Below are 18,765 nucleotides of genomic sequence, written 5' to 3' on the forward strand. Positions count from 1 at the left end.
GTTGGTCAGGCTGGTCTTGAACTCCTGACCTCAGGTGATCCACAGGCCTCAGCCTCCCAAAGTGCTGGGATTGCAGGCGTGAGCCACCGTGTCTGGCCAATCTTATCAGTTTTTTAAAAGTCATTTTAAATAAAATTATTAAGTAAAATAGTAATAGTTTTAAGAGACTGGGAAAATCATGAAGGCAGTACTGAGATAACTAAAGTTTGAAAAACATTTATGAGGAAATCCTTTTTAATCAAAGGTCCAATCAAAGTTTCACCACCTACTAGTTACATTATCATTTCCTCATCTATAAAATGGAAAGAAGAATATGCCTACAAGACTGCTGTGAGGATTAAATCAGATCATGAATATCTGTTTTAGAAACTGAAAAAGCCCTTCACAAATGATAACCGACATAAGAAGAAATACAACATATTATCTTGGAAAAAAGATGGGTATTGAAAGAAAGTTAAAGTACACTTCTGCTTTGTGGTATTTGTATAAAAGGAAAAAAACCAGAAAAGTGAACATAATTGTCTAAAAATTATTTCATGTTTTGAAACCATGTTTTTAGCTATGTAGGGCCTTGAGTTTCCAAATAACTGCTTTTAGTATCATATTAGTGATTTTTTAATATACTGTAATTTCTCATTCCTTTACAATTAGATTATAAAGATGCAGTTTAAATACTTTATTTTAAAAAGGGAAGACTAAACTCTAGTGTCTAGCGATGGACTCTCAGGGGATAAAACCATAAGGAAATAGGAAGTGATTACTACCAAAGCTAGGAGTAGACAATTTGGGAGGAAAGAGACTGTACATGGGATGGGTACCTATAGGGACTTCTGAAGTGACTAACTTCTATTTCTTGTTCTAGACTGTGGTTACAAGGATGTCCATTTCATAATAATTTACCAAGCTTTAAATTTGTTCTATGTGGCTTTCTGTGTATGGAAAAAAAAAAAAAAAAAAAAAAGCCAGACAGAACGAGACCCTGTCTCAAAAAAGTAAAAAAATAAATAAAAGGAGTAGGCTTCCAGGCCAGGTGCAGTGGCTCACGCCTGTAATCCCAGCACTTTGGGAGGCCAAGGAGGGTGGATCATGAGGTCAGGAGTTCAAGACCAGCCTGGCCAAGATGGTGAAACCCCGTCTCTACTAAAAACATAAAAAATTAGCCAGGTGCGGTGGCAGGTGCCTGTAATCTCAGCTACTTGGAGGCTGAGGCAGGAGAATAGTTTGAACTCAGAGGGCGGAGGTTGCAATGAGCCGAGATTGCACCACTGCACTCCAGCCTGGGCGACAGAGATTCTGTCTCAAAAAAAAAAAAGAAAAGAAAAGAAAAAAAAATTAAAGGAGTAGGTTTCCAAAATAAATCTATTGTAAAGAAAACATTTAACATAAAATAAAAATTTTTAAATATAAATTTTAGTTCTTTGATTATATATACAAAATCAGAACTTTAAAAAAATCTGGTTCTAAATGATGTAAGGCAAAATTACTCAGATTCAAAGTAGGTTTGAGAATGAAAATTTATCTCAAAATCTGAATACTCACTCTGCATCTACTCACCTTATGGCCACTGTCCTTTATTCAGAAGACATAAGACCTCCCTCCCAGAGTGGCCAGGAAGAATAAACGAATAAATGCAGAAACATGAGTTGAAAAGGTAGTAAACAAATGTAATTTGTACCTGTCCACCAAAGAAGAGGTGAAATAGAAAGTGTGAGCTGCTATCACGAAGTACGCTCTCACATACTGATGTCCGACTTTCAGAAAGTGTCAATACTGTAGCATACTCATATCCAAATACTGCCATTTTCAGGACTCTCAATTACCAATCTTCACTGCAACATTTAAGGAAAAACTTCCTATAAATAAGATAATGTAACTATAGCTCAAATATGATTGTCTAAAACACAGAACAATTAGGAAATCAATTATTCATCAGTGAAGCAAAGGTGAATTCGCATTTAATATTATAAATTCGCATTTTATATTATGCCAAACTCAGAGACAAGTCACTTATTTTTCAACTTCAACCAATCAGAACTGAGTGAAGACCAGAAAGTAAGCAGAAAAAGACCCCAAAACAATCCAAACTAAAACCATAAGTATAAAGACCACTTACGTTCAGGAAAGTTCCTCTGGCCCTCATAAGTTGCCTGTTAACTAAATTTATTAGAACTGGGTAGGAACCAAAAAAATCTGGCTTTCCAATTCACAGCAAATAAAAAGCAAGAAATTAAAAAGTGGTTCAGGTAGAGCTGCTAAGGTAATCAAGAAACTGACAACTCATCCATCAATGAGAAAATTATATTTTTAAAAAGATACCAGTAAGTGAAAAGGTATAAGGTCCTAGGTCATACAGTGCAGAGGCAAACAACCCTAAGACACTTCAATTACCCTTAAGGTACTAGTTACATTCTTTAAATTACTTATGTGAAAACTAGTTATATCTAGTATTATATTAATATATATTTGGAGGTTGTATGTGTATACATAGATATATTTTAGTAAAAGATATACATTTATAAAAGTTTTGGTTGTATTTAAAAATTACTTTTATAAAACTACAAATGATAACTGATAATATCAAATAGAGGAGGTGTTATACATCCAACTTAAAAATAACTTTATTTTAGAATGTAACCAATAATCACGCTGACATATTTCTACAGAACTATATCGAAAAGTAATCTATTACTACAGTGTACTGAACACATATTCAGTGACAGCTGCATTGTCTCATTTCATCTCACAAATCCATAAATATTAAATAGATCCCTATAAAACTGCCAATATGCAACTATTTTTGACCAACCAAAAGGTATTAAAATTATCTACAATTACAGATGTAGAAATTAGCTAAAGAGAGGTAACACCCAAGATTACATGATCAACAAATGGTAAGGTCAGAATTTGAACCCAGGACTGTCTTGATTACTGTGTTATTCAAACTAACCAGCAATTATTGTAATTCACTGTGATGATTTAAATTTTACTATTTACCAAAAATAATATACATGATGCACTGAGAACACATCACTTATGTATTACACGTGCCAAAAATGCATATCCTAAATCTGATCATGAAGAAATATCAGACAAAACTAAATTGAGAGACAGCCTACAAAATAAATGGCTAGTAATCTTCAAAACTGTCTATGTCATAAAAGGAACAAAAAAGGCTCACGAACAGTTCAGTTCCAGATTAAAGTAGGCAAGACGACTAGACATAAAACTAGGCATAAAAACTAAATGCAGGCTGGGTGCAGTGCCCACGTCTATAATCCCAACACTTTGGGAGGTCATAGCAGGAGGACTCTTGAGGCCAGGAGTTTGGGACCTGCCTGGGCAAGACAGTGAAATCCCATTTCTCCCCCAGAAATTCAAAATTCAGCTGGATACAGTGGAGTACACTTATAGTCCCAGCTACTTAGGAGGCTGAGGTGGGAGGATCACTTGAGCCCAGGAATGTGAGGCTATACTAAGCTACAATTATGCCACTGCACTCCATCCTGGGTGACAGAGTGAGACCCTGTCTCTAAAAAATATATTAATTAAAATTAAAAACTAAATGTAATGCCTGATTCTGGATTGGACCAGAGGGGGGGAATACTACATGGAACAAATTTGTGAAACTTGAATAAGGTCTACAGATTTAAAAATATCGTACAAACGTTTACTTACTTTTATAAGAAATGTCACAAAGCAGAACAAGAGTAATTGTCAAATGAGTGATAAATGCAGTAAGTGCTAGAAATTCAGAGGCAAAAATGATCATGATTAGCAAGAGTGGTCCTAGGGAAAGAAAAAAAATTGGGTCTTGAAATCTAAGCAGAAACCGGCTAGGTAGAGGAGAGAAAGAAGAAAATTCCAAAGTGGCACAATATTTGTGGATAAATGACTGAGTAATGGAAACTGACTACATAGTCTGTTAACACAGGAGAGTAAAAATAAGACTAGAAAGGAAGGCTGGGGCCAAATTAGGGAATTCTAACCCAAAGAAAATAGGATTTCATACCATAAGCTATAGCCAACCACTAAATAATTCTGACATAGTATTAGTTTAACAAACAATTTATCCATTTCTGTCTAAAATCTAAGTTGATACTTCCTTAAACAAACAACAACAACAACAAAAACCCTTTCCTTTTGCACTAACAGATCTTCCACTTCCTTCATTTAAGTGCCTACTGATTCAGGCCACACCGCACAGCTTCTAAGAGCAAACATTTATTGAGTGCTTACTGTGAGTTAGGTAAGCCAGGGAAGCTGACTGAGGGCAGGGGCATTTAATTCAACACCATCTACACCTATTGTTATTATTATTGGGCAAGCTGAAATTAGTTTACTTTTAGAGTATATCTCTTTTCCCTACCAAATATAAAAATGTCAACTTTTGCTGATAAACTTCACTATGTGTAAGGACAGATTATTTGATTAGTGTTGATCTGTCAACACTAGAAGTTTTCATTAAGCATTTTAATTCAGAATTGTATCAGTGATCACATCTGGAAGTGTTTTTTGTTGCACATAAGCCAACTTATACTAAAATTCTACAAGGTCAAGTTTATAAATGTCAAATTGTAATCTAAGAGGCAAACTTTGTAAAGTCTGCATGAATCATCTTTGTTGAGAACCCTTCATTTTATTTCCAATAAATTTTTCTCTTAATAAAAGAATCAAATTACCTCAACACATAATATACAAAAAGACCTCGAATCAAAGTTCTTTGGATGATTATAGAACAAAATGGCAATGTATTGCAAATGATTAAGAGATGAATATTTATGATTTCTAAAACCATATGGTATAGTAATAGGAAGAACTGTAATATTAAAGGGACCCCATAATCTTAGCATTCATGAATATGTGAGGCAAAGAACATTTACACAGATTCATTACTAGCTTTTAACTCTACCTACCTAACTAGGTTAACTAGTTAACTAGGTCTAACTCTAGCTGTAACAGTTTTTCTTTATTCTGAAAAACTGTTAGAAGAATCATCCATTTCTGTTTATCCTCGTAGGGAGAAAAAACAAATACAGCAAGCCATTCAGTAGTTGTTGGCACACTACCGCCCACAAGCCAAATCTGATCCCATCACCATCCCTTAGTTGTATGGTAAGAGAACTAAGAATGATTTTTTACATTTTTAAATAGCTGAAAAACAAATTCAAGGAACAACAGCTATTCGAGACACATAAACATTACATGAAATTCAGTGTTGATAAATAAAATTTTGTTAGAACATAGCCCCGGGACATTCTTTTGGGTACTATCAATGGCTATTTTACAAAAACAGCAGAGAGGAATAGTTCCACTGGAGATGTGTGGCCCACAAAGCCTAAAATATTTATTATCTGGCCCTTTCCAGAAAAAGTTTGCCAGCCCCTGCCATAAACCACAGCAGACAAGAGATTAAGCTGTAGGTACTGAAGTCAGACCAACCTGGGTTCAAAACCTGTCTTTGCCACTAACTGCTTATATAGCTTGTCGAAAGTCATCTAATGGTTCTAAAACTAAAACTTCTAATTTTTTTTAAAGAAAGGCCAGGTATGGTGGCTTATACCTGTAATTACAGCACTTTGGGAGGCCAAGGCAGGAGGATCACTTGAGCCCAGGAGTTTGAGACCAGCCTGGGCAACAAAGTGAGACCCATCTCTATTAAAAAATTTAAAAATTAGCCCGGGGTAGTGGCATGTGGCTGTAGTCCTAGCTATTCGGAGGGCTGAGGTGGGAGGATCCCTTGAACCCAGGAGTTCAAGGTGCAGTGCACTATGATTGTGTCACTGCACCCTAGCCTGGGCAAAAGGGCGAGACTCCATCTCTTTGGGGGAAAAAGAAAGATAACAGTATCGTATAAAGGAGTAAATACAGAGTGCTTAGCACTATACCTTATAGTAAGCACTATATTTTCATTATTATTACCACTATAGTTACTATAGTTACAGGGGACTCTTTCCCTATCAAACTGTTGAGGTCCAGGCCTTTTTGTGCCTATACATGTGGCATAAAAGTATATTATCAATTAATCCTCTCTGTTTTTTTTTTCCCCTCTTTATGTTCAGGCAACTGCAATTCACACCAAAACATGTGGGGGTAGGCAACTTCTACAAAAAAAAAAAAGGGGGTGGCTATAAAGTCTGAAAAAATAAGTATATAAACGGCTGTTAGTATTAATCTGTGATTCCAGACTAGCCATCTTGTACAACTGCTTCCATAGGTAATGATGCCGTCCACTGTACTACAAATAAAATCTATACAAAGTTCATGTGAACTTTGTTATATTAATAACTTTAATTACAGCTATGTCAATATACTTTGCTTAAAAATGACAAACCAAATTTATTCAAGTTCAGAAAAACTCTATCACACAGTATTCAACATGGATTCAAAATGTTTTTATTTCAGATCCTCCGATAAACAAAAAAGGGCTACCACAGATGGAAAGATAAACTACGTCTACTGGACCATGAGGGGGAAAAAACCAAACTTACCTTCATATACTTATGGAAAATGTTAGGTTAAGTTTTCTTTTAACTGGTAAATAATAATTATATGTATTTATGGCACACAATGTGATGTTTCAATATATGCATACGTTATAGAATGGCCAAATCAGGCCAACTAACATATACACCAAACCTCAAATACTTACTTCTTTATGGTGAGAACATTTAAAATCCACTATTCTATTCTATTTTGAAATATGTAATATATTCTTCTTATTATTATTAGAGTTAGGGTCCCACTCTTGTCACCCAGGCTGGAGTACACTGGTACAATCATGGCTCAATGCAGCCTCAAACTTCTGGGCTCAAGGAATCCTCAGGTCTTAGCCTCCTAAGCAACTAGGACTACAGGCATACACCACCCCACCAGGCTAATTTTTTTATTTTTTGTAGAGATGGGGTCTTGCTACGTTGCCCAGGTGTGATGGTTAATGCTGAGTGTCAACTTGATTGGATTGAAGGGTGTTGCCAAAGGAGATTAACATTTGAGTCAATGGATTGGGAAAGGCAGACCTACCCTCAATTGGGGTGGGCACAATCTAATCAGCTGCCAGCACAGCCAGAATAAAAGCAGACAAAAGAACATGGAAAGACTAGACTGATGTAGTCTTCTGGCCTCCATCTTTCTCCTGTGCTGGATGTTTCCTGCCCTCAAACATCAGACTCCAAGTTCTTCAGCTTTGGGACTCAGACTGGCTTCCTTGCTCCTCAGTGTGGAGATGGCCTATTGTGAAACCTCACTTTGTGATCATGTGAGTCAATACTCCTTAATAAACTCCCTTTTATATATACATGTATCCTGTTACTTCTGTCCCTCTAGAGAACACTGACTAATACACCAGGCTAGTCTCGAACTACTGGCCACAAGCAATCCTTCTATCTAGAGAACACTGACTAATACACCAGGCTAGTCTCGAACTACTGGCCACAAGCAATCCTTCTACCTTGGCCTCCGAAAGCACTGAGATTATAGGTGTGAGCCACTGCACCTGGCCTACAATACCTTATTACTAACTACAGACATCATACTGTGCAATAGATCACCAGGATCTATTTCTCTTGTCCAAATGAAACTTTGTACTATTTGACCAACGCCTCTCCTTTCCCTGTCTACACCCCTCCAAGCCCCCGGCAACTCAACTGTCATTCTACTTTCTACTTCTTTTTTTTTTTTTTGAGACAGAGTCTCACTCTGTCACCCAGGCTGGAGTGCAGTGGTGCAATCTCAGCTCACTGCAACCTCTGCCTCCCGAGTTCAAGCGAGTCTCCTGCCTCAGCCTCCTGAGGAGCTGGGATTACAGGTGCGCAGCAGCACACCCGGCTAATTTTTTGTATTTTTAGTAGAGATGGGGTTTCACCATGTTGGCCAGGCTGGTCTTGAACTCCTGGCCTCAAGTGATCTGCCTACCTCAGCCTCCTAAAGTGCTGGGATTACAGGCCTGAGCCACCATGCCCGGCCTATTTTCTGAGTTTGACTTTTTTTCAGTTTCCACATATAAGTGAAATCATGTGTTATCTGGGTATGTGTCTCTATGTGCCTGGCTTATTTCACTTAGCAGAATGTCTTCTAGGTTCATCCATGTTGTGCAAATGACAGGCTTTCCCCCTTTCCAAGGCTGAGTACGTTTTTCTTATCTGTTCATCTATTGATGGGCACTTCCATGGTTTCCATATCCTTGCTATTGTGAAAAATGCTCCAATGAACATGAGAGTGCAGGCATCTCTTCAATATAATGGTTTCAATTCCTTTGGATATATACTCAGAAGTGGGACTGCTTCATCACAGAAAGCGTTATACTTTTAACTTTTTAAAGTTCTATTAGACTTATGTTCAACTTCCTAAATCAAGCTAAAAATCTGCATACATTAAGCCTAGCTGTGCGCTCTTGGGCAAGTTAATTAACTCATCCCTTAGTTTCCACCTCTGTAAAATGGGGATAATAATGCTAACTCCTTCACAGCTTACTATGAGGATTAAATGAGCCAATACACATAAAGTACATCAAACAGATTCTGATACAGAGTGATGCCTGATAAATTAGTTTTATATATTTACTTAATAGCTAGATTTTGATGGTAATGCTTTCAGAGTTATAATTTCCAGCTAGCATGTAGCCAACAAAAACATTTTGAAAATTAGCACAGTTGACAAAATCTTCAGAAATTCGACTTGATTGATGGAAATTAGAATACAGGTATCCTTCACTTAAAAGAACTTAAAAGTACTATATTTCTGTCATATTACTGCTATAGACAACAATTAGAGGATGCAATTCACTTAATTTCTTAGGGTCATCCTTAGGAGAATACAGCAGGCAGCCCATGGAGAACAGGGGAAGTGGAAAAGACTTGGAATAAACTGCATTCTAAGTGGGCCCTCATTTCCTGCCTCATTTCCCCTACTGTCCCCTGCAAAGCGCTGGAAATTTCAGTCCTTTGCTTTACATTCTTTCTCCCACCAAAGATTCAATAGAAGGCATGCCAAGACTATGAGTGTCTGCAAAAACTCTTTAAAAATGCCAAAAAAGATTTAAAACATTCCTCTAGATATGAATTTAGAATTGTTATGATATTTAGAGTCAAACTGCTGAACTTGAGGATTACTGTCTCTACAAAGAAAGTCTGTAAGTCTGAATTAGTGCCAGAATTTCTGAAACTATCTTTTCAACTGGAGAAAGGGAGTTCAAGCCAAAAAGAGAGCTTTTGATCTCAATGACCAGCAAATAAGAAATCAGCATTTGTTGAATTAAATATGCCTGACAACCACAATACCTAACAACCTCAAATTAACATTTATCCATAAAAGCATTTATGCCAAATTCAAAAAAGACTGCTCTCTACAGCTTACAGGTCACATGTGGAGCAAAGGCCATGATTTTTGTTGAAATTCTTTCTTTTTCCCCTTGTCTACACAGTGCTGATATTCCTCTTTTTTTGAGGCGTAGTCTTGTTCTGTCGCCCAGGCTGGAGTGCAGTGGCCCAATCTCGGCTCACTGCAAGCTCCGCCTCCCCGGTTCACACCATTCTCCTGCCTCAGCCTCCCGAGTAGCTGGGACTACAGGCGCCCACCACCATGTCCAGCTAATTTTTTTTTTTTTTTTTTTTTTTTTTAGTAGAGATGGGGTTTCACCATGTTAGCCAGGATGGTCTCAATCTCCTGACTTCGCGATCTGCCCGCCTTGGCCTCCCAAAGTGCTGGGATTACAAGCGTCAGCCACCGCGCCTGGCCGGTATTTCTATTCTAAATCTCAGCAACCTTATTTACCCGGCCACTGTTCATCTCATTAAGGAATGATCCAATGTCAAAACTGTTTTTTAAGACTGGCATAAATGATACCCCATATACTTATCCTTTAAAGCAAATGGTCTCTTTCCATGATTCCACAATAACCCACAGATGACTTTCACTTCCCTGATACATTTACCATCTGACTAGTAAATTACGGCCTCGGATTTCTGTGACGCTTCGGTTCCTTCTCTTGCTTACCCGCTCACTCTCCCAAAAGGTTACCCTCTTTTCCAACCTTTTTCACTACTGCCATTTGCAATGCTTCTTATTTTCAAATAAACTTCTCTAGATCCTTTACAGAACCTCAGTCTACCTTTTGGCTCTAATTGAAACCAACTTTTCCACACGACACCACTTCCATTCCAGCTGAGTCAAAACGGCAACTATTCTTTCTCTTATACCTCTCAACAGAAAACAGGGAGATAACAGCATTGTCCTGTCTTCTTTCTATTGCAGCACACATATAATTACTCCAAAAGTCTCCTGCAAAACCTTCCTCCTTTACTTATAACTAGGATCTAACAACTAACCTAATTATTCATCATTATCATCAATCAACTTCTCAGTCACTCTCCAAATTACATATAAGTTTTGATCTTACTATCTAATTTACCTTTTCAGCCACCATTAGCCTGGGCAAATTCCAGATCCATGTGAACATCCTAGCTGCTCTCCTCCTTAAGGAGTGAAGAGATAGCCACTACCCAATTGAATAATCCACCTCTATAACCACTCGCTTTATTACCCACAACAATTACTCATCTGAAATCTTAAAACTCATTATCTTGGCCCATAACCCCAAGCCCTTATCCTTTGTCTCTTTCACTCCTATTCCCCATCACACTTCACCCTTTAGCTTCATGGAAACTTTTGGTGTTAATATTCTTCCACTTTCTCCCCACCTATCAACCTTGTCTTGGCTTCAATGTGTTCCCTCTCCAGCCTAAACCCCCAAGATACATAACTTCAACCACTCTCACTGCAATACTTTCAACTTTTGGTCCCACACCACTCTCCTTTGTCAAGTCCTGCCTCCACCAATACCAGAACATTTTGACTGCCCAGCTTTTCTGTTTCTACACAATGGCTGCTGGGTACTGCAGAGAGAGACACAGGGAAGGAATGAGAATACATACACACAACAGAAACCACCACAAAAACCCATGGTCATCAAACCCATCTTGGTCTCTCTACATTTTCCAAGTGAACTCCAACTCCCATTGCCTCAATAACTATTCCAAATCCTCACAACTCTCTTCCAGCTTTCAATTCCACCACCTCCACCTCATACTTCTCAGAATGTGTCCTCACTTCCTCTTTCAAAGAGAAAATAGCAGACTTCAGGTAGAAATATTCCTCCCCAAATTAGCATCCTTACCACCTTTTCCTTTTAAAATTTTTCTTCTTTTTTTGTAGAGATGGAAGTCTCACTATGTTGCCCGTAAGACCAGGCTTGAACTCCTGGTCTCAAGCAATCCTCCCACCTTGGCCTCCCAAAGTGCTGGGATTACAGGTGTTAGCCACCACACCCAGCCCCTCCCAACTCATTAAAACAGGTGCCTCCTGAGTTAAACACCAAGCCTTCCCCCAGTGCTTTAGAGTGTCTCCCCTATTACTTTCTTTAGAGACATTAGGTCAATCATACATGCCCATTCTCTCTCACATCTGATCTATCCACTGGTCATTTTCCCTCAGGATAAATATATATTCACATCTCTACCAACCAAAAAAGAAAAAAAAAATTCAATTTTAAGTCAGACTCCCTCTATCTCCCTTAAGAAGTTCTGGTAGGAGCAAGCTACAGGTGTTTGGACATTCTCTTTTTCCATTACTACCTAACCTGTAGCAAACTGGTCTCTATAATTCCAGTAAAGTCACTGATAAGCAACCCTATCAACTAGGTACTTGTATTAGTACCACTTTACAAATGGGGCACACAGAAAGATTAAATAACTTGCCCAAGGATACAAACTAGTAATTGCAGGTGCCAGGATGTACACGTAGGCACTGTGACTCTGGAGCCCAGATTCTTAACCACCACCCTATGCTTCAAATTACAAACATATATATTATGCTTCTAATTCTATTTTATAAATCCTGGCTAAAGGAGTACACAAGGTTTGGGGTGGAGCACATCTGGAGTTATTTCCAAAACTGTAATTTTTGTCAATAGCTAATGACACACTTACTGGCTTAACTGACATTTATTCACTATTTTGCTACACGTTTACTGGTTTCTTCTGAAGTGCCAATAAATGATCATTCTCGAATTTTTGCTTTTTAAGATAAAATATTCACTACCAATATATATTTCACAGATATTTAAAATTACTCATTTGTAGAACAGATTCACAATTTATGTTGAGTTTACACCATTTTGTTTTTTTTCTGAAGACTATTGTTTTGGATTTACTGATATTTTCATTTAAAAAAAATTCTAGTATTTAAGCAGGTGTCTTAAATATATCTTTGCAAACAGAACTCTTATCACCTCCTGCCAATAGATGACTTGTGATTTTTATTGCCTATATCTATCTTTTTGGGGGGTTCTTTTTCTTTACCAACATCAATTTTTCTATTAACAAGTTTAAAAGATGGGGCGTGGTGGCTCATGCGTGTAAACCCAGTATTTTGGGAGGCTGAGGCAAGCGGATCACTTGAGCCCTCACAGTTGGAGACGAGCCTGGGAATATGGCAAAACCCCATCTCTACAAAACAATACGAAAATTAGCCAGGAGTGGTGGTGCGTGCCTGTGGTGCCAGCCACTCGGGAATCTGAGATGGGGGTATCACCTGATCCTGGGAGGTCAAGGCTGCAGTGATCGCACCACTGCACTTCAGCCTGGGTGACAGAGTGCGACCCTGTCTCAAAAAATAAATAAAGACACAATTTACTTCCTTAAACCAACATTTACTTTGATTCCTAGCATGGCTTTTCATTTCTGCAGGGCTCTTCTACTGTATTTATTCTATGGGCCTACAAAAACACTGAACATAAGTGAAATTTACTTTTTCAAAGTAGGGGGCACTCTTACACTAATCTCCTATTATAAAGAATGAGACTTCCCTTCTCTTTCCCACAGTAGAGGGCAGGGTGGAGGCAGGGTGGTTACTGTATTAGGTATTACAGAAAACTCTCCCAGTCTCTCTTCCACAAACTCAAGCCACAAACTCCTGCATGGGCAGAGGGGGAAGGGAAGTTACTAATTTGGTGGGTTAGATTTAGCTTTCCTTGGACCTTATTTTTAATAAGAAGGAAATTAGGTTACTGCATAGAAAACAAGGCCATCTTTCCCTTTCTCACTCCAGCTCTTTGTTAGGCTGATAACTAGATACATAAAGTAAGCCTCTAATCTTCTCGCCAGCTGCCAGATTAAGTGTAGTCAGAGCAGACATGGCAGACGGAACTCTTACCATAGTCTCACAGTCTAGATTTGTTGGTGATTGCAGCCGACTCTCAATTTATCCTTAGATCCATGTTATGGTCTCAAATTCTCCTGTTATCAGACAGTCTAAATTTTAGAAACAGATGCTGTGTCCATTATTTATCTCTTAGAACCTGGAGACAGAAGGGCTAAATGATTGGCACTCCTAACCTCAATATATACCATAAGCAAGTGTCAACAGACGGTGATCATCATTAAGCACATACTAAGTGCTAATACTTTTATATGTCCTTTTAATCTGATCTTGCAAGGTAAATATTTTTATCCAAATTCATTAATAAATCAATGTATTAATTCACTCATTAATGACTGAATGAATGCTAGGGTTCAGAGAAGTATTTGCACAAGCTTCCAAAGCTAGTAAATTTTACAAACAAGGTTCAATCTCAAATCTCTCTGATTCCAAAATTCTCAGTTAATGACCACACTCAATTTGATGAGAATAAAATACTACATCTAAGTCTGGTCAATGTATAGTATAGAAGTATGACCAATATTTAAACAATCATCAAAGATATATTTGTCTGCCATGAAAAAGGAGTAAATGATCCTCCTACAGTTGGTTAATGAAGCACTAGGTTCCACAGGGAATTCAGTTATTGAAAAATAATTAACTTTAATAACACTTGGTACAATAAAGATTGGAGAAAAAAATCTCCAATAACCTGATGCTCCATTTCCATCCAGGCTTCCTGTAGTAAATATGTAGTGTTGCAATAAAGCTCCTTGAAAAATGAGTCATCTTGAACCAAATATAATCAACAAGATAATGATTAACCAAAAGCTGGCACAAATCCTAACAGAGTAATATAATTCAAATTCAGCCTCTTAAAAGATAACTCATGTTTAATGCTGGTATCTCAGAAATGTAAGCCAATGATTGGGTTTATGGAATGGTCTATATATTGGCACAAGCATATGCAAACGTACATTTTAAATTTTTCTATGTCTTGTATTTTTATACTTAGCATTATTTACCCACAAAACCTAACAAATGGATTTCACAGTGTCAGATCTACATTTCCCACTCTATACAAAACTCTGAAAAATTATTTCTAATGTTTACTAAAATCAATTTATTTTTGCTTATTTTAGTATGGCATAAAAACTGAGTATGATACATTAAACATTATAATACTATGAATACTGTATCCTTAAAATGTAATAATGTAATCTCTCTCACACAAAATAAAATTAGTTAATAGTCGTGTAAGGCATATGCTCTAATGTTTTATCTGGTAGCATGATGAAGTTATCATATACCCTCTTACTTGCAATGAAACAAATCTAACAAATGACTAAAACAAGTTAGGAGAAATACATTCCATGGCAACAAAACAAGGCCAAGTTAACTGGCTCCTGAAGGTATAAACCCATAATTCTGACCTAAAAAATACAGCTTCTGTAATCAATGAGCTAGCTAACCATGCAACTACTTTGAAAGAACTAATAATTTTATAATATAATACTGATTACCTGATTTGGAAATAAAGCAAATTCTTTGCCAAACAATGTTGTTTGTTAGCATTTATAAGCATATTTGTAAGAAAAAAATTAACTTTTAACTCTTATCTTACACCATACACAGAAATTAATCTAAGGTAGAACATAGACCTAAAAGCCAAAGCCCTAAGGAACAAATGATAAATCAGACCATCAAGATTAAAGATCCCGGCCAAGCAGTGGCTCACTCCTGTAATCCCAGCACTTTAGGAGCTGAGACAAGTGGATTACTCGAGCCCAGGAGTTCGAGACCAGACTGGGCAACATGGTAAAAATACCGTCTCTACAAAAAATACAAAAATAAGCTAGACATGGTGGTACACATCAGTAGTCCCAGCTACTTGGGAGGCTGAGGTGAGAGGATCGCTTGAGCCCAAGAGGTGGAGGTTGGGCATCACATGAGCTACTGCACTCCAGCCTGGGCAACAGGGCAAGACCTTGTCTAAAAAAAAAAAGAAATAAAAAAGGTAAATTAAAAAGTCCTACTCAATCAAAAGATATCACTAAAAAAGTAACCAGGCAAGCCACAATGTAGGGGAAAATATTCAAAAAATATTTTCTGACAAAAAATTTGTTTCCATAGTACAAGTCAACAATGATATAAATTATCCAGTGCAAAAAAAAAAAAAAAAAAGAGAGAGAGAAAAGTGAAAAATACAGATCTGGATTAGGATTCAGGACTAGATACAAAAAAAAGAAAAGAAATATAAAGAAAATAATTGAAAAATATACAAATATACTTTGCCTAATCTTATTTAAAAGGACTTGATTTCCTTAACCAAACACCACAGGATATCCCATTTCAAATAAGCCATTAACATTACACATTAAAAATTTATGATGACTATCTTTTTGAGTATATTTATATAGGCTATAAAAACAATGATTAATAAAATTTAAAATGAGCAAACATGAATTACCCTAAAAATGGTAAAAGGGAAATTCTACAACTATTTCACAATAAAGTAATGTTAACACATTTTAAAATAAGACTGCAGGTCAGGCACAGTGTTTCAGGCCTGTAATCCCAGCACTCTGGGAGGCCAAAGGGAGAGGATCACTTGAGCCCAGGAGTTCCAGACAGTACAGGCAACACAGTGAGATCCTGTCTCTACAAAACATAAAGATACTAGCTGGGTATGGTGGTGCATGCCTGTAGTCCCAGCTACCCAGGAGTCTGAAGCAGGAAGACTGCTTGAGCCCAGGAGGTCAAGGCTGCAGTGAGCCATGATTGTGCTGCTGCACAACAGCCTAGGTGACATACCAAGACCCCACTTCATTAAAAAAAGGAAAAAAAAAAAAGAACGCCTATAATGACTCAATAGATAGATGACGAAAGTGAAAACTTAAAAGCAAAATATATCAACAATGTCCCTTTAAGAAATCTCAGAAATGAAAAAGGTCAAAACTTAAAGGAATTTAAATCATTTTAGTTCTCATTATAGCATCAGATTGGGTTTGGCCCTAAGAAATAAAATTGCAACAGCAACTTCTTTGCTAAGAAATTTTCCACTGTCAGTCTAAACAATCACACAGCAGACACCATTCTAAATGCTTTTCCTCTTTTTATTGTTCATCTGAAAACCAGCTTCTACTAATTTTTCCTTCAGCAGAATAAGCTGCATGCACGTTTTGCAGTACAGACAGACATGTGTCAGTTCTGAGAAATGCATCACAGGCAATTTCATTGTGCAAAATCACAGAATGTACTTACACAAACCTAGATGGTATAGCCTACTACAGACCTAGGCTATACGGTATAACCTATTGCTCCTAGGCTATAAACTTGTACAGAATACTACTGCACTGAATACTGTAGGCAATGGTTAACACAATGGTATGTAAGCACAAAAAAGGTACAGTAAAATACAGTATTAAAATCTTATGGAAATACCCTCATATGTGGTATATGACTGTTCTTTACTATGAAACATATTGTACTGCTGCTAAAGACTAAGGTTTGGCTAAATGGAGCCAACCAGCCAAACATGTCAGTTTCCACCACCTCCCTGACATACCCTATACTACCTCAGAGTCTGCAAAGCAGTTTCATGACTGTTGAGTTTCACCAATCACTCCTCCAGATTAGCAAAACCCTAAATGCTTTCTGCAGATGCACCAAGAATCTCAGGGTCTCTAGATAAGGACCACAGAAAAGTGAAAATCATGATACTGGAATCAGTTGCTCTGAAGACTCAGAGAAGAGCAACTGCTTCATTTATCACTGTTTTTCTGGGTTTTTGAATTCTAGTGGGAGCCAGTTATTCTAGCAAAATCCTTCATGCTTTAATGTCTGGGGTTTCCAAATGATGCTCACCTATTTCTCATCTAACTCTTCATATTGCAATCAAAGAGGCAAGAGACGACCAAGATTTTTTTCATAAAAGGACTCTAGTATTTGAGGGACTGGAGTGGTCAGAATATGGTCTTTTAAAAAGAAAACAGTAGGCTGGGCACAGTGGCTGATGCCTGTAATCCCAGTACTTTGGGAGGCTGAGGCAGGTGGATCACTTGAGGTCAGGAGTTTAAGACCAGTCCGGCCAACGTGGTGAAACCCTGTCTTTACTAAAAATATAAAAAATTACCCAGGCATGGTGGTGGGTGCCTGCAATCCCAGCTACTCAGGAGGCTGAGGCGGGAGAATCTCTTGAAGCCAGCAGGCAGAGGTTGCAGTTAAGCACCAAGATTGTGCCACTGTACTCCAGCACGGGCAACAGAGGAGCAAGACTACACCTCCCCCAAAAAAAAAACAGCAAAGAAAAGAGTAACTTTCACTGAGGTATAAGACCCAGACTCTTGGGGAAATGACATTCAAAACTAGGGATTTTTTTTTTTTTTTTTTTGAGACAGTTTCCCTCTTATTGCAATGGCCTGATCTTGGCTCACTGCAACCTCGCCTCCCAGGTTCAAATGTTTCTCCTGCCTCAGCCTCCTGAGTAGCTGGGATTACAGGCATGTGCCACCATGCCTGGTTAATTTTGTATTTTTAGTAGGGATGGAGTTTCACCGTGTTGGCCTGGCTGGTCTCAAACTCCTGACCTCAAATGACCTACCTCAGCCTCCCAAAGAGCTGGGATTACAGGTGTTAGCCACCGTGCCCGGCCAGGTTTCTTACTGACCTCAGGTGATCCGCCCGCCTCAGCCTCCCAAAGTGTTGGGCTTATAGGCGTGAGCCACCACGCCCGGCAAAACTAGGGATTTTTAAAATTCAGTTTGAGGTGGTGAAAAACGTAAAGTGGCAACGGCAAAGAGAACTGAGCATAATACAAATAGGTAAATGAAAAGAGCATAAAATTAAATAATTTTAAGTCAATATTAAACAACGTCAACAGACACAATTTGGGGTGGCTAATTCATAATTCCCCCAGGTGGCCATGTCTGCACTACCCTATCCTCCATTTGAGAAACTATCCACTCTCCCTCCTATTTTTCTAAACATTGCTTCTAAATGAGAACTCTTATCTTCCTACATGACCCTGCCCTTTCAACACATAATGATTAACAGGGGGATGAAATTTTGATGTAACAGGACCAAAGTCCTGCCTTAGAATTTCTCAAACTAGTGTTGAGGGAGGGAAACTTTGAGGATGTTGTTCCAGAGCTACCGGTAGCCATGACCACTGCTGCTGGGGGAAGATCATTTCAGAGAATAAAGCCAACATATAGAGAGAAATGGAAGAGACAGAGTTCTAATGATAATGTATAACTTACCCTCAATTATGTACATAATACATATTTTACTTTATATTAAGCATGACACACACTTCCCATGGTTATTCTAAGAATTAAAAAAAATAATGAACATAAAGGCACTTTGTAAACTAAGTTTATCAGGGCTTACTATTCAACGAATGCAATCACTTTGTCTTTCAATTTAAAAAGTATGCACATATATAAAGTAGAAAAGGTAGTTAATAAAATTCAATGTAAGATATGACTATAACCATAAAACAAATGCACAAGACCAGGGGCCTGCAAACTGGCTACACAGCCAAATCTGGCCTGTCAACTGTTTTTGTGTGGC

At 37.8% G+C, this 18,765-nt stretch overlaps 1 protein-coding gene across 12 annotated transcripts in view; it reads right to left on the reverse strand.

The window, feature by feature from the left end:
* The window catches only part of EML4 (EMAP like 4), a 162,993-nt gene that overhangs the window by 122,599 nt on the left and 21,629 nt on the right, over positions 1-18,765 (reverse strand). For 2 of the 12 annotated variants that reach the window (XR_010149565.1, XM_063789926.1), the window contains exon 2: positions 1,676-1,829. The exons of 9 other annotated variants lie outside the window; for them this stretch is intronic. The gene's annotated coding sequence lies outside the window, so the exon portion shown is untranslated. Of the gene's footprint in view, positions 1-1,675; positions 1,854-18,765 lie in introns of all 12 variants that reach the window. One more of the 12 variants, XM_063789927.1, reaches the window with a different exon arrangement.

The sequence above is a fragment of the Pan troglodytes genome, chromosome 12, assembly GCF_028858775.2.
Source record: "Pan troglodytes isolate AG18354 chromosome 12, NHGRI_mPanTro3-v2.0_pri, whole genome shotgun sequence".
Classification (NCBI taxonomy): Eukaryota; Metazoa; Chordata; class Mammalia; order Primates; family Hominidae; genus Pan; species Pan troglodytes.